Genomic DNA, 26,072 nt, shown 5'->3' with positions numbered 1-26,072 from the left:
GTATTATAAATGGAGCCCCCCAAATTTCCAATGGTCTTGAATTAGCCTGTATAGTCACATTACTTCAATGAGCACAAAATTATTCTACCTATAAAAGTTGAACAAGTGATTCTAAAGGATTAAGCAGAGACGTATAGGGGACAATAATGTTAAGTCTCTAGCACTTAAATCGGGTGATTTTTGTGGTCGCACAGCCCGTAACCTACAGAAGCTGCTGCAGAGAGCCTGACAGTCACAGTCCCGGCCTCTGCACCTGTGCTCACAGCAGCAATGACCCGGCCGTGAGGGAGCAGCCCCCGGAGAGCCAGGTGTGACCCGCAACGCGTACCAACTACAGGAAGCCTGCCCGGTGCCCGGTGTCTGTCTCTCTCTCCCGCACTCTTGCTCAACAAGCTTTCGGATACGGCACGTGGCTCCCGATGCTTTTTCTTTTCCTTTTTTTGTTAAATTAGTTTCAGGTGTACAAAACAATATACTAGTTAGACATTTACACCCCTCACAAAGTGGTAGCCCCCCTCCCCCAATCTACTACCCGTCTGACATCGTATGTAGCTGTTACAGTTGCACTGACTCTATTCCCTGTGCTGTATTCCACATCCTCTGACTATACGTGCTTCCAGAGTTTTTAAAAGAGGGAAGCAGCACGACTGCTGTTTAACTTTCAGGTTGTTGTTTTCTAAAGTAGTTATTGTCGGTGTTTGTTGTACTTCGTACATTTTCCTGGCACAGATCAGCAGAACACACAACGTAGCCATCTACTGTGGCTCTGTGGCATCTGGGAACAGCCCTCCGGACCCCAGGAGCACAGCATGGCCTGCTTCTCCTCTGGACACTGGTCGGGCCTCACGGCCGCTCCGCCCCACCTGCCAAGAGGGAGGCGGGTCACATGTCTGAACAGACCAAGGGATTACGTGTGGGGGGCAGGGGTCAAACTCAAGAGTTAAGTGATGGCTTGGAATCACTGCAGACTGAGCTTTCTTTTCCTGACCAGGGCCACCTCAAGTCCTTCCCTAAGGTCAGAATCGCCCAGCCACGCCCCGCGTCATCTTACAGAAGCAGCACAGAGTTGGGAGTGTAGGGGTCCTAACCCCGCAGCAGTGGAAACGGGCTCCCCAAGGCTGCCAACACTCAGGTTCGGATGCAACAAAGACTTTCTATCTTGGTTCTTCTCCCAGATGCTTCTGAACGAGCTCAGTGCCCACCTCTTCCTACAGGGAAGCCGGCAGCTCAATGAGGCCACCACGGGTCTTCAGAACAAAGGTGTCTGCAAGCTTCCTGTAAATCCACATGAGAAATCTGGACCCAGCAGGTCTCCATGGCGGCTCTGGCACCTAGGAAGCTTCCAGCTGCCTCCCCAGACCCCGGGTCAGAGGGCCACAGCGCGTCTCCCCCCCCACTCCCAGCCCTTGTGCTACACCGGCTTCTAAGCTTTCTTGTCAGCTCTACAAAAGTGAGCTTTCAAATCCTCTGTTGTATAAGTTTTCGTGATAGTTTAAAATCTCTTTCAAAAGGTGTAAACTGTAGACGAGGACCAGCGAGGCTAAGGCTCGAGGAGAACTGTGTTGCCACCGTGGAGAAGTTCACTGTCACGTTTGTTCCAGTAAACATGAGAATTCGGTGTCCAACACAAGTTGCTTTATTCTGTGGCTCATTTGCATGCTTTTTAATAGCAAACAATAAAAAAAAGTAACTGAATCTTCTGATCCTAAATTCACCTAGACTTCGCTGCAGATAAATGCATTAATAATAAATTCCAAAGTTCCATATGGGAACTCGCGGGGCAGAAATCTGAGACTGCTGGGAGATGGGAGCAGTGTGAGCAAGCTGGAGGCCTGTGGGGACACAGGGTGACAGCAATAAGGACACCCAGGCCGGGATTCCACAGGCACTTCGGATGCCCCGAATCCTAAGCCTGCCGTGCCCCTCCTAGGACGTGGCCTGAGCTGTGAGCACGTCTCCGCCACCATTTCCCCAGCTGGACAATGGGGCTCACACTGCCATTCAGGAGTTGGGGGGAAGCTTCGAGGGGATTCAAGTAACAAAGGAAAAGTAACAAAGAGTGCCACGCTCCATCTGTACTGTCCTATCCTGCACCGCCTGTGGCCGACAGGACCCATGGATGGTGCACACAGGCTCGAGACGCTAAAAAGCAGGACGAACAGGAGCTGTTTGGTGCTTCCCTTTAGGACAGTGACCGAGCAGATGAGTCAGCGGCACATGTCAAAGAACTAACTATCCCCACTCAGTTCAGCCAGAGAGGCCCACGACCGAAGCCCAGCCCAGGGCCAATGCAGACATGACCGGGCATCCGAGGCCATGAGGAAGAGTCTGGAAGGTGTGTCGGGTCCTGGAGCCAGTGTGACGAGGATGACGCCTGGGCCACCCGTGTCCGTGGAAAGGCAGTGCCCTGGCCTTGGCCTCAGCTCGCATGAGCCCCGTCCTAAGCCAGGGCAGTACTGGACTCGGCCCTGGTCAGAGGAGAGCCCAGGAGCCCAGGCCTGAAGGCCCGGACGCCTGGGTTCCACCTCACACCACAGGCTATCGAGACGCGTGTCCTACTGTTCCCTGGGCAGCTTTCCTGACCCACAACTACACGGAACTGGACGTGCTGGCAGGCTCGTCTCTCTGCATCTCCATGTCTCTGAACAGGGTAAACGGCTGCTTTCCAAACAGAAAGTTGCCATCAGCTTCAGGGAGGCGTGACCTCCTGCCCCTCTGTCCTTCACTTTCATGAGCCCCGATGTCCCTTCAGCTTCAGCTTCAGGCCGGCGTGACCCTGCTGCCCAGACGCGCCCAGTCAGATGCACCGACCTTCCTGCGGGCGGCCCCTTGTGGAACGGGGACCACTGTTGGTGGCCAGAGGACTAAGGGGGCATGGACAGGACAGGGCCTCAGGGCCTGGCTCTCCTTCTGGCTGCCTCAGCCTCCTGGCGCGGTGGGTCACGTCACCTCTCTGAGCCTGAAGAGCCTCGCCTGGAGGACAGGAAGGTTCTGTTCCCGCCTAAGGTTGCGGGGAGGCTGACCACGAACCCCGCGGAGCCCGAGCCGCACGCCAGGCGTGGGCCCAGAGCGTTCGCGCTCACTCAGCGCCAGTCATTCAGCAAACACGCCCGCCTCCCACATGCACTTCCGCCTCTGCCCGGAGCGCTCCCGATTAATGAAGGAACAAATTAAACTGTCATTGCTTTGGTTTAATTCTGTAATTACAGAACTTCAAGAGGCGACAGGTTCTAAATAATGCATGCTTTTCGTAGAAGAAATGTTGAGTTCTGGGCAAAGAGAAAAAAATAAGGGGGGAAAGCGTTGGGGAAAAGGAGAGAGAAGAGATATGAGCGGGAGCAGTGATATTTATCCCCAAAGATCAGAGGGAACAATTAAGTGACAGCTGAAGGACTTAATTTGTTTTTGAATTAAGGCTTCAGCTATCACCGAAAACAGGAAAATATACAGCCCCTACGCCACACACCCCCTCCACATCTGCCATAAACAGAACCGGTGTCGGGAGTAATTCAGTTGGTGGCTTTCCTAGTTGATGAAGCAAAGCGCGGCAGTCATTTTGACATCTGCTTGTATGTGACTCTCCTTTTTATGTCAGTGCAGGGGAAAGGGAAATAAAGAACGGGAAAAACGTGTGGCACGTAAATTTTTTTAAATGTGTGTCTCTGATCCAGCAGATCACGCAGCTGTCACATGTTACAAACCTAACGAGGTTTTGGTGCCCAGGCGTGAGACGGATGGGATTCAAACCCAGCTCCCGCCTCCCCCAGCAGCAGAGCCCGGCCCCCACCTCCGGGCCAGACGGGGCAGTGAGCACCTGAGCTCATCGTGGAGCAGAACACCAGGTCTGAATTAGGAGGCAGCGCCCAGGCCTGCAGCTTCAAATTAAATAACTTATTGAGATGTTTTCTTCTCATTAGGCATAATGTTTTCGTAAATCTCATACACGGTGTAATTGCAGTGTCCTGATTCTCTGAATCACGTAGAGAAATGGCTTTTAGACATGGCTTTCATTTATGCTTCTATTGGCTGCAGAACCCAAAGGATGAAATGTTATTAAATATAACTTTTTTCCCCTGCAATATTGCCAAGTTCCAAGAACAGCCTGGAGGTTTCCCTGAAAAGGTTGGCAAATGTGCTTAGGACACAGAGTAGCAGCTGCTTTACAAACGGCATACTTTTATTAAATTACTGCCCCTGCCAGCCACAGGATTAAAGGAGGAAGAAACGAACCTGATGGGAAAGGCTCCTGAGCAACAGGTGTAAGTCCCAAGGGATAAATGTCCTAAGCCTGTACTGTTGGGAGAAGCGATAGAGGGGGCTTTAGTTGGGGATTTTTTTGGGGGGAGGTCTAGAACACAAAATTTTAATCAGATGTACCACTATCTCAATGCTGAAACATCACTTATCCACACTGCTAGACACGTGACCATTTTCTTTCCTCCTTTCCCCACCAGGTCCCCACCAGGGTGCCAGGGTCTGGTAGAATGGATGGATGCAGTAGGTGCCTACTGAATATTGGCTCAGTGACCAAGTGAAGACGTGTGCCCCAGCACAGGGCTGGCCACAAAACAGGACCTCAGGAAATGTCCCACTCATTGCTCCGTTCGGGAACGGCGTGACAAGCCCGCTCACTGTGACAGGACCACTCACTGTGACAGGCGCACTCTGACGCCTCTGCTCCACCAGCCCGCTCCTCTCACAGGAGCCCGTGCCCTGCCGGCCCCTGCACGTCTGTCTCCTCCATCAGGAAGCACTTGAGAGAGGCAGCCGTGCATCACATCCTCTCCCCAGCCAGGTGTGACCCTGGGCAACTGCCTGACACTCCGAAGGGCCAGGTTCTCAGCGCTACGACGGGAACAGAAATACCTCCGAGAACCAGCACTGGGCATGCAGTACGCGCTCCACGCGTGCCCGCTGCTGCTGGCACTGCATCTCCACAGCCCTCGCCCTCTGCCAGCGCAACCTGCAGCACGCTCGGTGACCAGCGCCTCTGCCAGGCACCGCTGGACTCCCAGAGTCGTTTCATCCCCACAAAAGCACTGACAGGTGTGTGATTACGACTGCCCACTTTCGCAGGTGAGGAAACTGAGCAGAAAGCTTCAGGAACGTCAGGGGCATGCTGTTCCCCACGAAGCCCCAGCCCATCTGCAGGGAAGCTCCTGCCAGTGGCCCTGTGTGCCTCTCACCCTCCCACCCCCACGTCCCGCCATGAGCACTCAGGACCTGGTACAGCTGCTTCCAGCCTCTTCCTGGAAAGTCCCTGAGATGAGCTCTGCCCAGTGAGGACGTGCCCTCTGTTTAAGACCCAGTCACCCCGGTGCCACCTTCCCTACTCCCCTGCCAGTAAGGGCAGCTCTGGTCCTGCCCCCGACAACGTGGGTCACACAATCATTCCCGTGGATATCTATCCCTCTCCCCCCCACGCCGCTGTGCCCCGCAATGACTCCCTCGAAGAGAGGTCCCCGAGCCCACAGCTCTGCACGTCTCAGACCCAGCACAGAGGAGGGGTTCACTTAATGCGTGATGCCTAGGTGGGCAAATGACCACAGCGCCTCCAGAGTGCCCCTCATGACGCTGGGACCAAGGTGTGCTGAAAACCCAGGCCAGGAAGCAAAGCCTTGGGTCCCCGGGCTGCTTTCAAGACCACGTCAGGCGAGGTTCTGTGTGCCTTGTTTGATTAAAGCCATGAGCAGGAAGTGAACACAGGCTGCGTGCTGGCTCCACACAGAGCCCTCGCTCAAAATGCCAGGGACCGGGCACTTTGACACAAACTCAGCAGTGTGTTTAATCATTTCAGGGTTAATAAAAAATGTCAATTGCATTTGTCATCATGACTGTCCTGGGGAAACAGTCCCAATGTAGACAATCTCTGGCCAAACGACAGCCTGGTCTATTTGTCACAGATCCCTCCAGCTGCTTCACTGACGAATTAATCTAGTTGGTTACCTCCCCTTGGCCTGTGCCTCCGTAAGTAATCAGAAGTAATATGGATCCGTCAAATACTCGGACCTGAGAATTGCTGCTGTGCCTCTCCATAAACAAAAGGGAACAAAAACAACGGATGAGACCCTAAGTACCCCAGAAGGCGAAGCCTGCTTGGAGAGGGGTGTGTGCTGTAGCCCAAGACTGAAGGCTTCTTCTACCTCCGTGGGGCGGGGTCTGTCTTTCCATCACAGTGTCCCTCGGCACCCAGGGCAGCCCCCACAGAGCTAACACTCTGCATCACACTGGCAGGCACCCCTTCGCCCAGCACTGGAAGCTTATGGGGGTCCCATTCTACAAGAGAGCAAAGGGCCTCTGAGAACAGACTGCGTAGCTTGCCACGATGGACGCGGACTCAAACTCAGGAGTCTGGCGCCACCCCGCTGCCTGCGGCCACCGAGGGCTTCTGAGTGCGGCTGGTGGCCTGTCTGCATTTTGAGAGGCGCTATTTTGCAATCAAGGAATTCCTTCGCATTCAAATTGCCAGGTGCAAATGCATCCAAGAGGAAAATGCTCCCCCGGCATAACTGACAACACATAAAGATAGGAATGGAGTCAGGTCGAAACTGAAAAAGGAAAACACTGCTTTCTACCCCAGGACTACTCCAAACAAATGCTCTGGAATCATTAAATTTGCCTAAATTAAGCATTGTATCTTTATCAGAGAATGACTTGAAAATCACTATTCGGGGACTCTCACATGACAGTTTCCCACATTTGTTTTTAAACAATGAATCCTTTCTTTGACGTGTGAACAGGACAGGAGCACACGTCAGGATCCCTTCGTGTCCCCCGCCCGCGGTGGCGGTGGCCTCCCCACAGCACGTGAGTGCCCGTGTGCTGGCTCTGCTCCCAGGCACCCAACCTGCTCCACAGGTGGCAGGAACTTCTGCTACAAATCCCTCCAACATTCAAAATCGCTCTTATTTTCAGAGAAGGTGCGGAGGGTATGAAGGGTATACAACTATTTCCAGGATTCATTTTAAAACGACTGCAATTCAAAGGGTTAAGCTGAGCACAACGCTTCGGAGATTGCTGCTAATTTCTCTGACTCGCTGTCATATAAAAAGCGTCCACCCCCACACAGCAATCAGGGGCTGCCGGACTGCCCTTCCAGAGAGTTCTGTCTCCAGTGAGAATCCAGATGACACTTTTTTGACAGCCCAACAGTCATTAGGTTTGCAAGTTAACTTTCGTGAGACAGGCACAGGCTCTTGTTTTGATGGCTTCCCTCCATTTCGGCAATTTTATCACTTTCATAAACACTAATGGGTCTAGAGTACCTGCTGTGGGTGTGGCATGCTGTGCCAGGCTGCACAACGCCACACAAAATGCCATGAGTGAGTCACCCGTCTCCACTGGCAATCAGCTCCATGATGCACACGAGTCCGGGGGCTGAAGCCACAGCAGCTCTGAGCCTCGGCTGGTGCCAGCATCAGGCAACAACTCCAAGGGCACAGTCCCTCCTGAAGGGCACACCATGCGCCACACACCCTGCCAGGTGCCTCCCATCTATTATCTGTAAGCCTACCAACACCCCAGGATGGTATTATGACACCCACTCACCAGAGGTGGGGAAGGTGAGGGTCCGAGAGGAGGGGTGCCTCTTGCCCAGGACACAGAGCTACAAACTGCCCAGGAAACTGAAGCCGGCCCACCTCTGGCCCCTCCCTCACCTCAGTTTACAGGATGGTAGCAGAGCCGCCAGTTCCCGGCCATTTTCACAGGCCAGTGGTCAGTCATGTGCTGCAGGAAATGCAGACACACACCCCACCCCACCCCGGGGTGAGGGGCTCTAGAAAGAACTCAAATCCCAGCTCTGTCTCTCACTGGCTGTGGGACCTTGGGTACAATGCTACACCATTCTGAGCCTTAGTTTCCTCAGATGTAAAATAAGGAAAATGCAACAAACTTGAACTTCACAGGGTGCTGGAGAAGATTAAACGGGATAACATATGCAGTCACTCAACCGCTCTTCTCCCTAGTCAGCTCTGCCTGTAATCAGATAGGGATGAAAGAGCATAAGAATCAGACCTAATTTCAAATCCCACCTCCCAGATTTGCCACCTGGCAATGCTGAGGGTGGGGCATAACCTCCCGGGTGCCTCTGCTGGCCCCCTCCCCTGGGCCCCCACACAGGCAGTGCGAGGGTTAAGGAGACTGGCTGGCAGGGAATGGGCGCTCAATAAAAGCTCATTCAATTCAATTTGACTTAATTAAAAAACCTTACTCATAGCCTCGAGAGTGGCAGGAGCAGAGAGGGCTAAAACTACAAACTCAAATCCATTTGAAACCCATAAATTTTACATCCTGCCGAAGAATGCATTTTCTTATTAAGCGACAATATTATAAAGCTTTTTTGAATTCCTGGCAATGTTTAAGAGTCATATCTTCATAGGGCTGAAAGTTGTCGTCACGTCACAAAAAAATTGAAGGGATTCTAAAACAACTGATGAAAAGGAGAAACTGAAACCAAGTTTGCTGCACAAATCAAATTATTTCACTGCCACGCCTGTCTTTGCAAAGCTGCTCCAAATTACACTTCATTATGAGGCTCGGAAATTAGCCACAGTAACAAAATGAGAAAGCCAGAACACAGCAATATTTACATAATCGTCAGAAGAATATTCTTCTCCTGAGCAAATCCACCTACCACCTTGTTTCTTCTTATTAACTCAGGTTTAGAAATGGGACAATCGTGGGAAATAGGGCCGTGGGGACTTCCTTCCCAGACTCAAACCATTGCTTTCTTTCTTTTGAGAAAACAAAGGTGTCTCAGGAGAAAAGGCGATAAGACAGCAGGAGGAAGGGATGGCAGCCCCCCTCGACCCTTTCGATCCTTAGTCATCAGCGCAGGATGCTGAGCGGCTTGGCCGACGTGTGTACTTTTCCCAGCTTCTCTCTTCTCTTTTTTCATGAGGAAAGGTGCTAGCACCCTGTGGCTGTGGGTGCACGTGGGGGCACAGTGCCAGCGGGGACAGGAGATAAGAGCAGTGGCAGTGCAATAGTAACAGTGATGAAAACAGTAACAATAGCAGCTCATGTGGAGTTTCTGGGGGCCAGGCAGTACACATCGCCCACCCTACAGCCGCTCTGCAACCTGGGGAGTATCGTCCCCACTTACTGGGGTACGAGCCCAGCTTTGGGGGGCTTTTTCCACCACTCTAGCCCCACATACTGGGTACTGAAATGCCAAGTGCAGTGAGGCTGAGCCGTGACAAGCGCCAAGGGGGGCTGGGGATGAGGCTGGCTGGCGGCAGAGATGAGGGGAGCCCCTCTCGGCAGCCGGATGCTCTCCCAGGAGCAAGGCCAGCGAGTGAGCAGTTCCTGAGCACAACTCCCTCAGACTGGGTTTCACCCCCTTTCTTACTGCCATCATTAGCATACGAATCAAGCATTATTCATTCTTTCAACAAGCAAGCACTGGGCCCCCAACTCTGGCTCCTGCCCCGTGCCATGCACTGAGGGACCCAAATGGCTAAGGCTCAGCCCCCAGCCCTCGAGGGCCTTCTGTGCTCCACCAGGCAAGACTCTAACTGTTGTGCCACAATTTCCCAAACAGGAAGGCAGAACAGATGGCTCAGCATACGTTGTGGCCCAGGGACAACTGAAAGCAGGGCGCCCCAGCAAAACGAGGCCCCCTGGAGCCAGCACTGGGGCTCCTGGGGTGGGCGCTCGGAGGCAGAGACGTGGACTTTGTCCGCTGCACAGGTGATGGCGAGGTGGAAAGCCACCTCAGCGATGACCCAACCACACGGCGATGTGAAGACCAGCCACACAGGGGCCTGACTTGCCCTTCTCCTGTCCCCCCGCCTCCCAGAGGCACTGAACACCTGACCCAGGCTGCTCCACTGGCCTGAAGAGCAGCTCAGGCCACAGTCCAGGCCACACGACCACACTGAGCCCTTACATGAGGAAGTTAGGATGACAAAAGTATCTGACTGCAACTCCATGGAGACACCATTAAGAGGCCATTAAAACACCATTAAAACATGTGAGCTCAATGTAAAACTATTTCATTGCAAATTATACTGTTGTAAAATAAACAATGGAAATGGATTCCAAAAAGCATTAGAGTAACATTAAAGCAAACCGAACCCCTTTCTCAAGTACAAGAGAATTCTAAGTAAGAAGAGCACGCTGTCTGTGGTGAGAAGCAGTCCCAGACTTGCCAATCAGTCCTGCGTTCCAGCCTTGCCGTGGTCTCCCACTGGCTCTGTGACCCTCCACGAGCATTTAACCTCTCTGAGCCTCAAGGTCCCACACGGAACAGGTCTCGTTGATGGGAGGATGAGATGAGATGAGATGAGAAGAGAAAGTTGCCAGCAAGGCTCAGACACGACACGTCCCAAGGACCTGTGGCTGGTCAGGAGATTCCCCAGGCTGCGATGCCCGAGCCTGGCCTTGAGCCTCTCCACTATCTGAGAGGACGGGAAGAGCTTGCCCTGGGGGCTGGCGGTCCTATTACCCCCTTGCACGGAGAAGACAGCTGAGGCCCGGAGAGGCCCATGACTGGCAAAGGCCGGCTCCACTGCACCTGCAGCCACCCCCCTCCGCCCCTCCCCATCTGATGTCTCTCACCTACACTTAGTGTCTCTGTTGCTGTCACTCATTTTTCCCCGGAAGTCATGTCCGACCCCCAAATCTCGCTTCGGTGCCTCTCCTAGGTGACTCACAGAACTGAGGTCTTCCCTGAGGGGACTAACTGCCCTTCAGCTGTGAGATTCTCCATCTGTCTGGACTGGAAGCCACTCGCTGAGGTCTGGCGACTCCCTCCAGCTCATGGCACCAACCTCACTGCCCGGGCCACCTGAGCGAATCAAGGAAAGCATTTGCCCACATAGCGGGGCAGGTGGGCTCACAGGCCCCAGATCCAGACTGGAGGCCCAGCCAGCCTCTCAACTCCAGGACAGTTTGGGGAGCAACTCTCTCAGCAGCCTCCAAGCTTTTGTGATCACCTATCATATTATTAAAAAGATTTTTTGAGCACACACTTTTGAGTGCATGAATACCAGTCTACTGATAGGTTATATACGTTATAAAACATGGACATACACCAACAGAAGTTTTAGAAAGAGGATGTGAAAAATAGATACAAGGGAATGGCTAATGCTTTCTCTTGGGTTCCCCTCCCGCTCCTGGGAATTTTTACCTGGCACCCAGTGACATGCGCCTGCTTTTAGGAGCACCCTGGGCAGAACCCTGTCTTCTGACCATGGACAGGCATCTAGGTCATGTAATGAGACCATCATGCACAAGTCCACGTTCCAGGACCGCACCGACTGACCGCAAACGCCAGAACCCAGCTCGCACGTGTGTAACTTGTGCTCACACTACTGGTCTCAGCCTGTTTCCCCCAAGCACACGGCCACTCTCCTCACGTAAGGTGGAAAGAGATGACCTCCACGGAGGTTTGTGCTATAACCAGCACCTAGACCCACACAGTTCACTTTTATGCACCGAATAACAGCCAAAAAGGAGAACACGATGGAACACTCTGCAGCTGCACCAGGGGAGCGCCAGGGACTGTGTGGCCGGACTGGACACGTTAACTGGGGAAAAGCCAAATGCAAAGGAGGGTCTGTAATATGCTACTTGTTATGAAGAAAGATAGGAAAATAAGATGCTACCTATTTGAGCAAAAAGAAACACGGATGAAAAAAACAAAGACTAATGAGCCTGGTGACATGCGAGGAGGGCTGGGGACAGGGTGGGGGGACAGGTATGGGGTGGGGGTACTGCTCTAAGATGAACTGTGTGGACCGGCTTGAGTTGGAAATATGTTCGTGGTTTGGGAGGGAGGGAGGGAGGGAGGGAGGGAGGGAGGGAGGGAGGGAGGGAGGGAGGGAGGGAGGGAGGAGAGGAGGGTGGAAGGCTACAAGATAGGGGGAAACTCCTAAAACAGAATGCAAAGAAAAACAAATAAACCAAATTGTATTTGAAATGAGTAACAAAACCACACTGAAGGGAGAAAGAGAAAAAGAATTAACCCAAGAAACATCTGAACACACTTGGACTATATGTGCTCAAACTAAAGGCAAAAAGAACTCTAATAATGAATTCTAATTAGTAGGAGTTTTTGCAGAGGTCAGCAATTCTGAAACAACTTTTTGACATTCCAGGATTGAGCAATTGTATAAATATGTTGTGAAAATGCATGCCAAGTCTCACACTATTGGAGAAAGGAGTCGTAGATATGGAAATGGAAACGGACAGAGCGACCCCACGGAACTGGACAGGAACCAGGAATCCGTGTGAGCGCGTGGGTTTAATAGAAAGAACTGCACGAGGTGTGTACGGTCCACATGCGCACACACATCTACCGCCCAGACTCTGTCCTCTGAGAAGCACTGACACCCCAGTAGCAATGAGTCCATGCAGCACCCAAATCTTGGTTCTAAATGCCTTTCTCCACTGAAAGGAGCCAGAGCTACTTAGAGATGGGTCGTTGAAGGTGAGGCAAGGATAGACTACGATGAGCCTGGAACATCTGGCTGTGCCAAAAATTAAGGATGTGCTCCAAGGAGGACGGAGTCGTCTCAAGCGGACACGGGAGCCAGCCTGAAGGAGCCTCTACTGGTCAAATAATAAAAAGATTAGGATTTATTAATCTAAGACCTGTGACTCCACACTGACACAAAATAAAGAAATAGATAATGGGGGGGGGACGAAAACTCCTTTTATGGGAAAAAGTGACAGAAATCACCATTTGCTAACCATCATCATGGGGATTGACACAGGCAAGAGGCATCAGTGGAGGCTAAAACTAGGGGATGAACGTATGAGGACTAACAGGATACTGACAGAGTCTCAATGTGTCTCCCCACGTGATACTTTTTAAATGCAAAAGGTAAATTAGTAACTATACTGGAGAAACCTGGCAGACACCATCTTAACAGAATGATCAAATTAACCTCTCCAGCGACAGGACTGACTGACAGCACGCGCTGAGAAGGACACAACATCCCCCCCGGGCATTCCTGCCAAAAAGTCCATAATCTGAGCCTAGCCATGATGACGCACAGAAAAACCCAACATGTGAATGTCATGAAATACAGGAACTGCTCTAAACTAAAGGAGACCAAAGACACGACAGGGAAGGTAACACAACATTGGAATTTTCTTTTCATAAAGGACACCACTAGGACATTGTTGAACAAAATCTCAATACAATGTAGACAGTAGGGAATGATGTTTCAGTGTTATTTTCCTGATTTTGAAAATTGCACTGTGGTTATGTAAGATAATTTCTCGTTTTCAGGAAATACACACTGAAGTACTTAGGGGTAAAGGGCCATCAGTCTACAACTTAAGTGGTTCAGAAAAAAAAAGTTTATATGTATGTATGTTTATCAGTACATCTATCTATCTATCTATCTATCTATCTATCTATCTATCTATCTATCTATCTATCTACCTACCTACCTACCTACCTACCTGGAGAGGATAAAATGATATCAACATTTGGAAAATCTGGGTAAAGTCTGGGAATTCTTTGTACTATTCTCACAACTTTTCTGCAAGTCCAAAATTATGTCAAAAAAATTTTTAAAGAAGAAAAGAGAGGGTATTTTGTTTTGTTTTGTTTTGGGTAGGCTGGCAAACTTAGTGGCGTTATTTGCAAGGTCTCCTGGCAGGCTACACTTTGGGGCGATTGTGACAGGAAGCCTGTAAAACAACTAATGAGAGGAGCTGACTTGACAAGTGAGGTAATAACCCCTGACTGATTACACCTTCTGTCCAGTTAGTGTTTCTGTAAGATACTTTCTCTTCCTTTCCTTTCCTTTTCATTTCTTTTCTTATTTTTGAATTGCTCCCTTTGGCAGACTTCCTAACGTAGGTGAGATGAGAATAAAACACCTGAATTCTTCCTTGCTCCCATTGTAACACTGTCGTAACTCACCACTTGCTGATGCTGGAATTGAGATGCGCGAGTGTAACGCCTCGACTGCACACACGGACTCAAAGAAGAAACGCGCGCCTCCTCGAGGGAGAATCACAAAGCACGTTCTGAACGGAAACGCTCTGCCATCTCTCCCGGCCAAATAGCTCGCCGACTGTTGGATTCCACTCACATCATCCTCAAACTTCATGGATTTTTTCCCCCGTATATAAAGAGGCAGACTTCCATAAATAATCCTTTAACTGCTTTCATCAAATGTATATTACTTTTAATTTGCATTAAGCAAAACCAAACGAAAAAGTAATTTCTTTCAGGTTAACTGGGGAATGGAAGTACCTTGCCAGGCAGTTATAGAATTCTAAAAAAAAAAATCCTTTAGAAAATATAATTAAATCTGAATGTTCTAAAACCACTTGTCTTATCAAAAGTTGTTGTATTAATTGAAGCTCTAAGGATACAGACACCCAAATCAAGTCATGGCGATATGTTAAAGTCATACATGAATTAGCCCCACTTATGAAATAAGAACGCACCTCAGAATGAATGTCAGGGGCCAAAGAGAGTGACAGGCTCACTAGCCGAGCAGACATGCTGCGGACTTAACCTGGACGCATGGTTAACGTGCCTCTCCATCGATTCACTCCCCCACTCGGGAACACCCTGCCGCAGGCTGGCCACGGAGACTCATTCAGACCAGAGGGCAGGCTAGTCCCTGCAGCTGAGGCCAGGGAGCACCTCTGCAATGCCCACCTCAGGGCCCTTCCTCGCCAGTCAGACAGGGCAGGCCGCCCCGCTGGGGGAGCAGGAAGGAGCCCGTGGTGCAGGTCCGCCCAGCCCGGGCCATGGGACTTGCCCGTGTCCCCCCAGCAGCGTGCAGGCCCCCCTCACTGGGGAGCCCACAACCAGCCACCAGGCCCCTCCACGCCTCCGTGTCTCCACCTGACAGTGGGGACACAGCCCTTCCCGGCCTAAGCTGCGAAGCTGGCAACGCATGGACGTCGTTCTGTGCACCCCTGGGACCCACCACTCTTAATTAAGTCAGCACCACTCGGGAGCACCTACCTCGTGCCACATACTGTTTTACATGCTAGTGATAAGCCAGTCACTCTCCTTCCTTTCCTGCAGCTAATTACTCAAAAAGAAGGAATTATTATTAATACATAAAGCATTCAGTACAGGGCCCCATCAGTGTCACTCCTCACCTTGGCCAATGTCACAGTTCTCCCATTTCCCCAGGAGGGTCGGAGGGCAGTGCCCAGGGGCCTGGAGAGGCCTCGGCTCGGAAGGCCTGAGGGGACCTCGTCTCCAGCCCGCCACCTGCCGCCTGCCACCTGCCACCAGCCACCTGCCACCTGCCGCCGGCCACGTGCCACCTGCCGCCTGCCACCAGCCACCTGCTGCCGGCCACGTACCACCTGCCGCCTGCCACCAGCCACCTGCCACCTGCCGCCGGCCACGTGACACCTGCTGCCTGCCACCTGCCGCCGGCCACGTGACACCTGCTGCCGGCCACCTGCCGCTGGCCACGTGCCACCTGCCACCAGCCACCTGCCACCTGCCGCCAGCCACTGGCTACCTGCCACTGGCCACCGGCCAGAAGGGCCAGGCCGACCTCGGGAGATGCCCTCCTAGGAACACCCCAACCCCCAGGGCCTCGTGCGCTTCAGCCTCGGGTGCCGATCCCACCTTGCCTTCCTGGACCCTAACATCATGCAGATTCAAATGCAACAAGCATTCACTGAGCAGTACGCACCCGTGTCAGGCAATGTATTAACATGCTACGGCCCCCCAAATTCCTGCACTCAAGCCTCAACCCCCTGTGTGGCTATATTTGGAGATGGGGCCTCTAAGGAAGGAAGGTGAGATTCGGGGAATGGGTACCGCAGTGAGACTTAGCTCGTCTGCAGTTTGATTCAGCACGTAGCTCGCTATCTAGACACCTGTAATTAGACCCAGTTTGTTTGCAGTAGATCCATCCTGACAGTCATCTGTTTTCTCCTGGTTTCTCCCCTCACTGATTAACTGAAGAACTCTGTTCCCTTCCTCAAGGCTACCATACCTCGTTCACTAACATCCTAACCTGGGAAAGAGCAGTCTCAGTCCTTGGGCGCATTTTGTTAGGGCACCTTGAGCAGACAAAGACACGGCATTTCGCATGTTACTGGGCTGAACCTTGATTTTCTGAAGCGCTCAGAAGCGGTTACGTAGGCGTGCCTAGGCCTCGCCCAAGCCACTGGGTCCTGCATGGTGTATAAAAGGCATCTTGACAGACACACAGTGGCTTCTCCTCCAAGCGGGACTTGAGCCCCTGGGGTGGTGGCTCCTTCTCTTTCCTTTCACTCCAGGTCCAGCTCGCCTGCTGCCAGGGAGGTCTCCTGTCAACCCCAAGCAATGGGAGTACGCAGTCCCCCTCTCCACACGGCAAGCTGGCCTCTGCCATGCTACCTCGTCCCCCCATCCCTCCCTCATCCCCAAGGAGAAGAGGAGCTGGTGATAAGCTGAGGGTCAGAGTTCTAGAAAGTGGGTGGCCCGCCTTTGACAGAGCAGAGGGTGGAGAGCAGAGGGTCGGGATAGGTCCTATTCCGCAGGCCCAGCTGGAAGCCTGAGGAAGAAAACAAAGTGCCAAAGAGAAAAACAAAATGTCCCCAAGTTTTACAAGTGAGTACCTGCGGCGTGGTAAAAAGTTTCCCAGTGACAGTATCATACACTGACTCAGTAAGTGTGGGATCTGAAGTGACTTGGGTGGAAGTGAAGCTGACACGCTCTGGAAACTGCATGAGATGACTCAGAGTGGCCCAGGGGGGCACGGTGACTCTGCTGTCAGAGACGCAAGAGAAAGCTCAAGGATATTGCTTCCAGAGAGGTAAGAAGAAAAATAAACCAATATCACGAAATTAATACATATGAGATTTTAAATATGAATGTGCAACTCAATTAAAGTTATATTCAAAGTAGAATAAACACTAAGGTATGGTACTTTTGAGAGCGGGACCAGATGAAAGCTAGATAGATAGAGCCATTTGATTAAGAAGTAAGATGGTCCTCTCAGGGGCAGCTCAGAGGGAGAAGCCCCAGGGCAGGCTGCTCGGCGAGCGGGCTCACCGCCCTGCGGGACAGGCACAGAGCTGGGCACTGTGCTCAGGCACTGCCCCTCCATGGAGGAGGAAACAGGCCCAGAGAGGCTGAGATGGCAGCCCACGCACACACTGCTAGTGAGTGGCACAGCCGGGCCCTGTGCCGGGCCACCCTGGGCCCCACACTGACCCTCCTGGCCACACCTGGGAATGCCTGGGCTCAGTCATCCACGGCTCCATGCCCCAGGAGGCCTCCTGCCTCCCCAGCACCCTCACCATCGGGAGTCGGCAGGGGAGCATCTGCCTCCAGCCCGCACCTGGGGACCTGAGATGGCCACAGCACAGCACTCATTGCTAGAGGCTGCACCCCCACACGTCCGCAGCTACACACCTTGGTCAGACAGCACAACAGGTGTTTCCTGGAAGGGGACAAGTGGCCATGGTGAGTGCGCCCCAGGAAACCAGGCTTCCCCGGAAAGGGCACGGAGAAGCCTCCAGCTCCAGGTGAAGGAGCAGCAGTGCGAGGGAACAGCAAAGGCTCAGCACGCGCCAGTTCCTGGGCAAAGAAACCCCTCCAGCCCTCCGCCCCTCCTCCCTGCCTGGAGAAACAGGGGGGGGGGGGTGGAAGGAGCCCTGGACTGCCCCCTCCTCTGGCCTGGGTGCCCAGACTGTATAATGGGGTGGGCAGGTTATAAACCCATCAGTGTTGGCCTAATGGCCAGCCCCGCCCAGCCCAGCATCTTGCCAGAAGTCATTTTTCTCACAGTGGCAGCAGCCCAGACCCCCCTGAACTTGTCCTTTGAAACAGGCTATTTTTCCCTGAGTGCTGAAGGATGTCAGTGACAGGGCCAGTTTGATAAGAACAGTGATGCCTGGGACCCCACCCACGTGCCACCTCCAGCTCCCGCCTCAGCAGCCTCCATGAACATACTGACAGCTGCCAAGGCCGTCCCCTGCGCGGCCCTGGGTGGGAGGGCGGCCCCACGGAGCTGGCTCCTTCCTCTAGGGCACGTGTGTCATTCCACAGACATTCACAAAGTGCCTACTGCATGTCGCTCACTGACCATGCTGTGGATACAGTGAGCGACACCATGACTCTCTGCATGACCGTTAACAAACAGGACAGTCTGAGAGGTGACAGGTAAGAGCTGTGAGGGAGACTGGGGGCAGTGGGAACATGCTGGGGGAGGACACCTAACCGGAGCTGGGGTGTCGGGCGGGGTGGGGCGGCTTCCTGGGGATTCTTCCGCTGAAGTAGCAGAGGGGAGACTCAGAGGCCCACTGAGGAATGTGGGCCCTATTCTGGACTCAGGGCAGCCTCTGGAGGGTTTTAAGGGAGACACTGAGTGATCAACTGGTGAGCAATCATTTTGAGACCCTTCGCCTGCAATTTCAGTAGCTGCCACTAGAGGTAATAGGCACAGAGCCCAGACAGCAGGGTCCGTCGGGACCGGGGAGCCAACAACAAGGACAAAACGGCAGCCTCATCAGGCAGCATCTCGGTGACAGGGGCCCGTCTTCCGTCTGCACGCTCCACGGCCCGGCACCACGCGTCCCGGAGCAGGTTCGATACATGAGGACTGAGGACTCTTCACCTTGGATGGGAAAGATGCTGTGAGTTGGACGACGGGTCAGTGTGGGATGGGCACTCATTCCAGAGGGCTGGGCTCAGATGACACTGTAGGATGGTCTTTGGGGGACAGGGGCGCTGCAGAGGCAAAGGCACTGGAGACCTTGCTGTAATCCACCTCCTGATCCCGTGCAAAGTACACAGAGAACACTTGGCAAATGCTGCCTGGGCACAGGCTGGCGCCCGAGGACCTCACTGACCGTGACGGCTCTACACACCCGCCTGAAGCACAAAGTCACGGCCGCTGCCTGAATTCATGCTTTCTTCAGAGAACTTGGGGCACAGATTTATCACAGAGATGCTCACTGTTCCCTGGAAGGGCAATCCCATTTGGGAAAAATAGTCAATAACTCTTCAGAGTCGGAAGCCCAGTCTCAGGTTGATTTCCCAAAGCACGAAAGAAGAAAAACAAAGAAAAGTGTAATTGAAGAAAACAATAGCCCTACAGACATAACCCAACATAGAGCCCATTATGTTCTCCACGCTGCCTTTTCAATAGCGTGGCGATGGATCGCCCCGGAAAGCTTGGTTGGTACTTTTAACCACAAGAGTTAGTGGGCTAGAAAAAATTAATTCCAAGCATTGGCTGGTAGAGAGAGAAATAAAGGACATAGCTATTAATTTTTTAAACTTCCCCGTGACGCTGCGGAATGCATATGCATGGCGCTGCTGTGGGAACAGCTGCCTCTTCGTGCTCATCAAATCCAGTCCGGGGTGGAAATGTCAGCCCTCAGAAGGCAGGCTCGTCTAACCCCGACCCCACCCCAACGTCCCCTGGCTCCTCTTGAGGGCTCCTTCCCCCACATGACTTCTCTGGCTACATCCCCAGGCCTGACATGAAGCTGAAATCATTTTAATTCTGTCCCTCGCTCATAACAGACGAGAGCTTTGGTGCGGAGTCCACACGGGGCAGCCTGGGATACTGTTAGATTAACAAAGACCTCCGAGACGAAGCCTGTCACTTTCGAGAACTCCTTCAACACAAAAACTTGACAAGGGCTCCATAACAGCCTTCATCGACACGGACCTTCCCCGGTGTCACCAGCATATGACAGCACTGTCTAATGGGTTTCACGCAGAGGCCAGCCAGGCTGCCAGGGTCGTTCACTATGAAACACACACGTCGGCTTTGGCCTGGGTCTTTCCCTGTCAAACATTTAATAATCAATGGGAGGGGACAGAAAGAGCAGAGGTTTTAGAACCTGACAGATGCGGGTCTAAATCCTGGTCTCCCTAATTTTCACCTCTGCGCTCGATGGCGACGCTTGTATATTCACCCAACAGCTACTCCCAGTATCTGCTACGTGCCTCGCGCTGCTCTGGGCACTGGTCAGCACAGTGACCGCCCTGCCTGTCACAGTGCAGGCCCGTCGGAGCAGCTGGACGTGCACATTGAGGGAAGTGGCTAGAGCACAGCAGGCACATCTGACCCCGGGCACCACATCTGACCCCGAGCCCCACAGGCCGCAGGCTGGGAGGGGCAGGCTCAGGCATGTGTACTGAGAAAGCTGGCAGTGAGGACCGCTGCCAAGCCTGCTGCACTCAGGGTGGGAGTAGGGACCAGGGAGTGTCGGGAAGACAAACAGCCATGCCCAACAAGCACTCAGAGGGCAACCAGGCTGTGTGACTGACAGGACATCGGGGCCAACAGGGGAGCCCAAGCCAGCATGCAGCAGGAGGAGCACATGTGCAGGGAAAGGCATCACCGTGTTGGGCCTCAGTTTACCTAGCGGTGCAATGGAACGCGTCAACTCTCGCTCTGCATGACTGCAAGGCACCTGGCAGAGACTGGTCCACAGCTGGTGTTCACTAGGTGGTGATGGCAGAAGTGGCTGCTGGAAGGGCCCAGCCCCTGAATCTCACCAACTAGGAAACCGAGACCCCAGCCGGGAAGGGTTGGTCTCAGAACCTGGGCTCCGGCCCTCCAGGCCCAGGATGCTAAGCAGGTGGCAGGGTCCTCGCCCTCAGGACCCCATGGGAGGTTGGGGCCCTTGGCTAAGCATAGGCAGGTCACCCCCAGGTCTTCGGACAAAGGAGCCCAGGGGGGGTCTCCAACAGCAAAGGATGTGTCCTGCTGCCATGCAAGATGCACGAGGCCGAAGAATTAATTAGGAGAGTAGGCATGAGTGTTTGTTTACACAGGATACACACTGTCAGGCTGTGAACAAACTTGTCACAGCAATGAAGCTACTGTCCTGCCCTCGTTAGACTTTTGCTGGCACCTAGAATGTGGTGTGAAAACTCCACGGGCTCCGAAAAACTCGGCTCCTTGTAAGTGGTGTGGCCTTGGGAGAGCAGGGCTCAGGGACACCCACCCTGCCAGCCCGGGAGGCCCGTCCAACAAGCCCAGGGAGCCCAGGCCGACCGGGCGGCTCCACGGAGGAGCGAACGGACAACCCCCAAAGCCGCCCTCCCCTGAAACGACAGGAAATGAACTCGTTTACACCCCTTCTGGCTGGTACAGGGAGAGCCCCGGGAGACGTGACACGGCCTGGCCAGTGGCAGCCTTGGCTGTACCCGTGGGTCACCAGTCTCCCCAGTACCGCATCTGGCCTGGACACATGCTCACCCTGCGCTTCCTGTGCCCCCACCGCACGTAGACAGCGCGGTGCCAGCGACATTGTGAGGACACGCTGCACCATCCAAGCGAGAAGACCTGCCGGCAGCAGGGCCGTGGTTTGGATGCACAGGCTGCTCCCGAGCGTCTGCAGAGGCGCCGGGCCGACTCCCAGCACACGGACGGGGCCTCATTCCGAAGCAGAGGCTCTGGTTCTAAACACAGATAAGAAGCTGAACGCCCCTCAGGAGCGAGGCAGACAAGAGAATGTTTTCTAGTAAGCCGAGGACAGAGTGTTCAGACGGAACTGGAGTAAATTAAAAAGTAGCCAAAAGTCCACTTTTGGAGGAAAGCTTAGGGCTTCATTTTAAAACTCTTGGTCAGACATAGCTGTTTTCTAGATGTTTTTGAGAGAAGCTAGTGGATCAGACTGATCACTACAATAATGGAGCGTTTGGAACTGTTTGGTTCAGTGACTATTTCCCAAACGCTGCCAGGAGCCAGGCTTCAGCCGGATGTGACGGTGACAGGCTGCCTGCTGTGAGCCCACAGGCCCATTAGACAAGGCACACCTGAGCAGTGGGGCGCCACCTGGCCCAGGGAGGACCCCCACCCAGCCCACAGGTCCAGGGGCACCTCCCAACCCGACACCCACCACCCCCAAAAGCAAGTCAGGCCGGGGTGGCATTCTCCTCGGAAGCTTCATGCACACGCTGCTCCAGCAGGAGACCAGGGTGGGGGAAACAGGGATCAGAAGTAATTAAATGACGGAGGAGACAGCAAGAACTTGAAGAGGGACACACACTGGCACCGTTTCTTATTACTATTATTGTGATAACACGGAGGAAGAACAGGGTTCCCACACAAGGAGAAAGCAAGCTTCAGGGCATTTTTAAATTGGGCAAATCATAGAGAGGTGAGAGATTAAATGAAAATCCACCCCATTACAAATACAGCCTGCAGTTACCGAAATCTTATTTTTTTTCATAAGTGACTCATACCAATAGTCACTCCAAGGTCTTTATAATAGTTTGCAATAAACTCTGCGGGATACGCACCACTTCTCTCTGGAAAATTGACATCATAAGCCAAAAAATAGCACTCTGACGTTTCTGTCTTCTGCAGGGCGGCCAGCTGGGAAAGGGAATAACACAGCATCCCAGGAGGTGGCACGGAGCTCGGCCTCACTGGTGGGCAAGCAAATTAAAACAACAAGATGCTATTCCACACCCACCAGAGGGCAAAAATCAAAGTTCCTAACAGCAAGTGCTGGAGAGAGAGGCTGTGAAGAAATGGAAGTCTCCAGAACTGTGGTGGCGTCAGTGAGCAAACACCCGGGACAGCGACCTGGCAACGGCACGTCGGGTGGGTCAAGCGGCCACGCCATGGCCCATCAGTCCACCAGGAGTGTGCAAGGACCCGTCACAGGTGTGTGCAGGAGGCCAATCTAAGGGCACTGGTCTTAAAACAGCTCTGCAAACTGTGACACGCATCCGGTGAAGGTGGGTCTAACGTTCCTCCCCTGAGTGGGAGCCAGCCTTCGTGACTGGTTTCTAGAAAACAGAACACAGCACCCAGGATGCTGCCAAACTTGTGCAGGTAGATCACAGAGCCGGCCAGTCTTGGCCGGGCTCTGGCATGGAACCAGCCTCCATGCTGTGCTGAGGCCCAGGCCACGTGGGGAGGCCACGTGGAGTGCTGGACGCGACAGCACAGCTAGCAGTCTGGCTAACAGCCAGAGTCCCCCTCAGCCACATGAGTGCACAAGCCCTCCAGCCACCCCACGTGACGCCGGCTGGAGCAGAGAGGAGCTCTCCTCACCAAGCAGACTCATAAGCAAAACAAACGTTACGGGGCTAGGCTCCCAAGTTTGGAGGTGCTCTGTTCTATAGCAATAGATAACTGGAACACACACATGCTCCCTGCACTGTTGTTTGCAAGAGCTAAAAGGTAAAGGCTTCTTAACCTTCCACGAGTAGGGGAATGAGTAAGTAAACCCTAGTTTATTCATCCAGTGGAATACTACACAGCAGTTAAAAATGAATAATCCAGGCAGATAGATGCATGCGTGCTTGTGTATGGAAAAATTATAATGTTTAACATTTTACAAATTATAGCAGGATACAAAATGTGATCATATTTCTATAAATATTTAAAATTCCAAGGCAATATCACATACTGTTTATGGATAAACACATGTAGTAAACATTCAAAAGCATACCCGTCCACCTCCAGGGAGGGGCCAATGCTGGGGAGAGAGGGAGGTGGGGCTTTAGCTACAGCTGCAATGTTTTACTCCTTACAAAACAAAAAAAGGAACCCAACACAAATACGGCAAAATGTCAATAGCTGTTAAATCTGGGTACGTGAGAGTCTTTTATAACGGGTGATTTTCTGCAGGATCAGAGTAGGTCACCAATCACTCATTTCTGTGCCCACTTGGCTTGGTTTATGCGGTGATAACTGTCATGGTGTCCCTACTTGTTTCCTCCACTCTCTGGGAGCTCCCTGAAGGCACTGACTGCTCCCAATCCCCCCTGGCACACGGTGGGCACTCAATGCACCGACCAGAGGAACCCACGGGCCCAGAAAAATTCCATTCCCTCCCCGGTGCATGGGAGCCAAGCACAGAGCAAAGGACATGTTCTAACCCAGAGACTTCCCAGGACTAGCAACACAGGGTGAAAGCAACTCCACTAAAAAGAAAGATGAGCCCCTACCTAGTCCCGGGGCGCACTGTTCTCTTCTTGGCCTTAACACCCTTCCAATCTCGGCTTTGGCCAAAGGGCCTGTCACAAACACAGGCAGTTGCACATTCGACATGTGCAGAAAAAAGAAGTAAATGTCTCACGATAACAGCCCGAATGCTGGAGGCACTCTGAGGACCGAGAGCAAACAGAAAAACGCCCCCGTGGAAGAGCCAGGAAAGGCCGCAGAGGCCGGGAGGGGGCTGCTCCGAGGGAAAGGCTGCCAGGAGGAAGCGGAAGGCTGACACCTCCGGGGTGGGCCAGAAAGGGGCACAGCCAGGCTCCCTCCTGGCATGGCTTCATCGGGAACCAAGCACAGACCCCCCTCACGTCCTGGTCCCCGCAACAGACGCCTCACCTGTTTGCGCGACTCCACATGGCTTTCCCGCTATTTGCCGCCTAGTGCATTCCTAACTGAGCCCATGGAGACCACCGCAGGAGGGGACACACGGCTGGCCATCTTTATTTGCCTTTTGCTACTTTTTCCTATTTTCCAAATACTACTGCCATAACTAGAAATTTTTATTTTCTTAAAAAATGTTGTTCTTAGTCTTGGCTAGTAATTCTAGCCCTAAGAATCAAGCCTATGAAAATAACTACACAGACGCTAAGATTCATATACATACCAATGATCACTGCAGCCTTGCCTAGACAGCAATCAAAACCCTGCTGGAACCAGCCTCCGTGGTCAGCCATAGGAACACGATTTAGTAAACTGTGGTAAGACCTATGGAAGGTGAGGGTTTTGAAGGCTGTGAAAACAGGGGTAGAGATTCAGTTTTAAAAACAGAATCCAAAATGATAGATGACTAATGCCTGCAGAACTTTAATACTATGTTCACATGGGAAAGGTGAAACATGGACCCCGGTTCTCTGCACGGGCCGGGATGCCCATGCCAGCAAATGGAGGCGGGAGGGAGGGCAGCAGCCAGGGCCTCCCTGCCCAGGTGCTGGCCGCTTCCAGGTGCATCCTCACACAACCCCGGGGCTGGGGGCAACCTGACACAAAGCGCCCAGAAGAAATTTCTGAGCATGGGCTCATGGATGCAAAACTCTTCAGAAAAGCAAACTCCCATTAACTTCAAATAGACATATTCTCTGAGGATTTAACACAGGAAGAGTTTCTGAACATTTACATCCTTGGTCTGCGATACAAAGGCAGTCCGTCCGGGACGTGACCAGCCTGTGTCTGCAACGCCGCGCCATTTGTGGGAGATTAGAGAAGAGGTTCCACCTCCTCACCTGAGATCTTCCTCCAGCTACAAACACGACTCTGGGTGTCTGTGTCTGAAACTACTTGCTCAAAACTATAACTATTATATTAATGTGGATGACTGTAAAACTATACTTGGCTTTGTAAATGAAAACACCAGGCTGCCAAACCTTCCAGAGAAATTAAACTGTTAATGTGTTAAAGACCATTACATCCCCGAAGACATTACCATGGAATTCCTCCCCCTCATTTCAACAATGCAAGATGCTGGATTATATTGGAAACCTCTGTGAACTGCCTAATTATCGTTAATAAGGTCATCATCTTCCCATGAAATAGCCTTTTCTGTTTTCCAACAGAGCTTTCGACATTCTAAAAACTTCATTTGAAGACTCCCTGAGAAGGCCATCACATTACAGGGCAGACAGCAGCCAAGCGCAGGGAGAGGCAGTGGAAGGGGAAGGAGGCTCTGTGAAGGGAACAGAACTTTCAAGGTCAGGGTCCCAAGTCAGAAAACAGAGGAGAGGCGTGGGGACCACCCCCTGCCCCGGCGCCACCCCTGTGGGCCTGACGCTGGTGGGGAGGGCACTTCCACTCACTCCGCATGGCCCGTGGGTGACCCCCCAATGCTGTCCTCAGCACAGACCCCGCCCTTTTCCTTGTGGCTAAGACTACCGCACCGTTGCTCAAGTTTTTCGTTTGTAATAGATGCACAGAAGTCAGAAAGTCAGCACAGGGGTGCCATTGTGTGTACAATGTGCAAACTTACAGGCAGTGAGAAAGCAGGACATAAGGACTTCGGTAACGTCCTCCGTGCCAACCTAAAAGGACATGCATGGCGTATAAGTGTCCAGGCCAGTGCAGGGGAACAGGTCACTATGACAAGCCTTTCTGTGACAGAGGCAACAGAAATAGAGTGGCCAAGAAGAACTTGGGGTCATGCAGCCAGGGAGAAGCTGGACGGAA

The 26,072-nt window shown here is 52.7% G+C and overlaps 1 protein-coding gene and 1 long non-coding RNA gene across 8 annotated transcripts in view; one reads left to right on the top strand and one right to left on the bottom strand.

Annotated features, from left to right (window-relative positions):
- Positions 1–26,072, bottom strand: part of LOC109455624 (WD repeat-containing protein 25) — a 159,357-nt gene that overhangs the window by 69,325 nt on the left and 63,960 nt on the right. The gene's annotated exons all lie outside the window — the stretch shown is intronic.
- On the top strand, positions 17,901–23,058 carry LOC141570499 (uncharacterized). The gene is made up of 2 exons (XR_012494526.2): positions 17,901–18,100; positions 22,272–23,058. It is a non-coding gene; the product is annotated as an uncharacterized LOC141570499 (long non-coding RNA).

This window comes from Rhinolophus sinicus, chromosome 3 (genome assembly GCF_057876585.1).
Source record: "Rhinolophus sinicus isolate RSI-liver-muscle chromosome 3, RSI-T2T, whole genome shotgun sequence".
Classification (NCBI taxonomy): Eukaryota; Metazoa; Chordata; class Mammalia; order Chiroptera; family Rhinolophidae; genus Rhinolophus; species Rhinolophus sinicus.
Note: the sequence above shows the minus strand (reverse complement) of the source record. Positions and strands in the feature narration are given on the sequence as shown.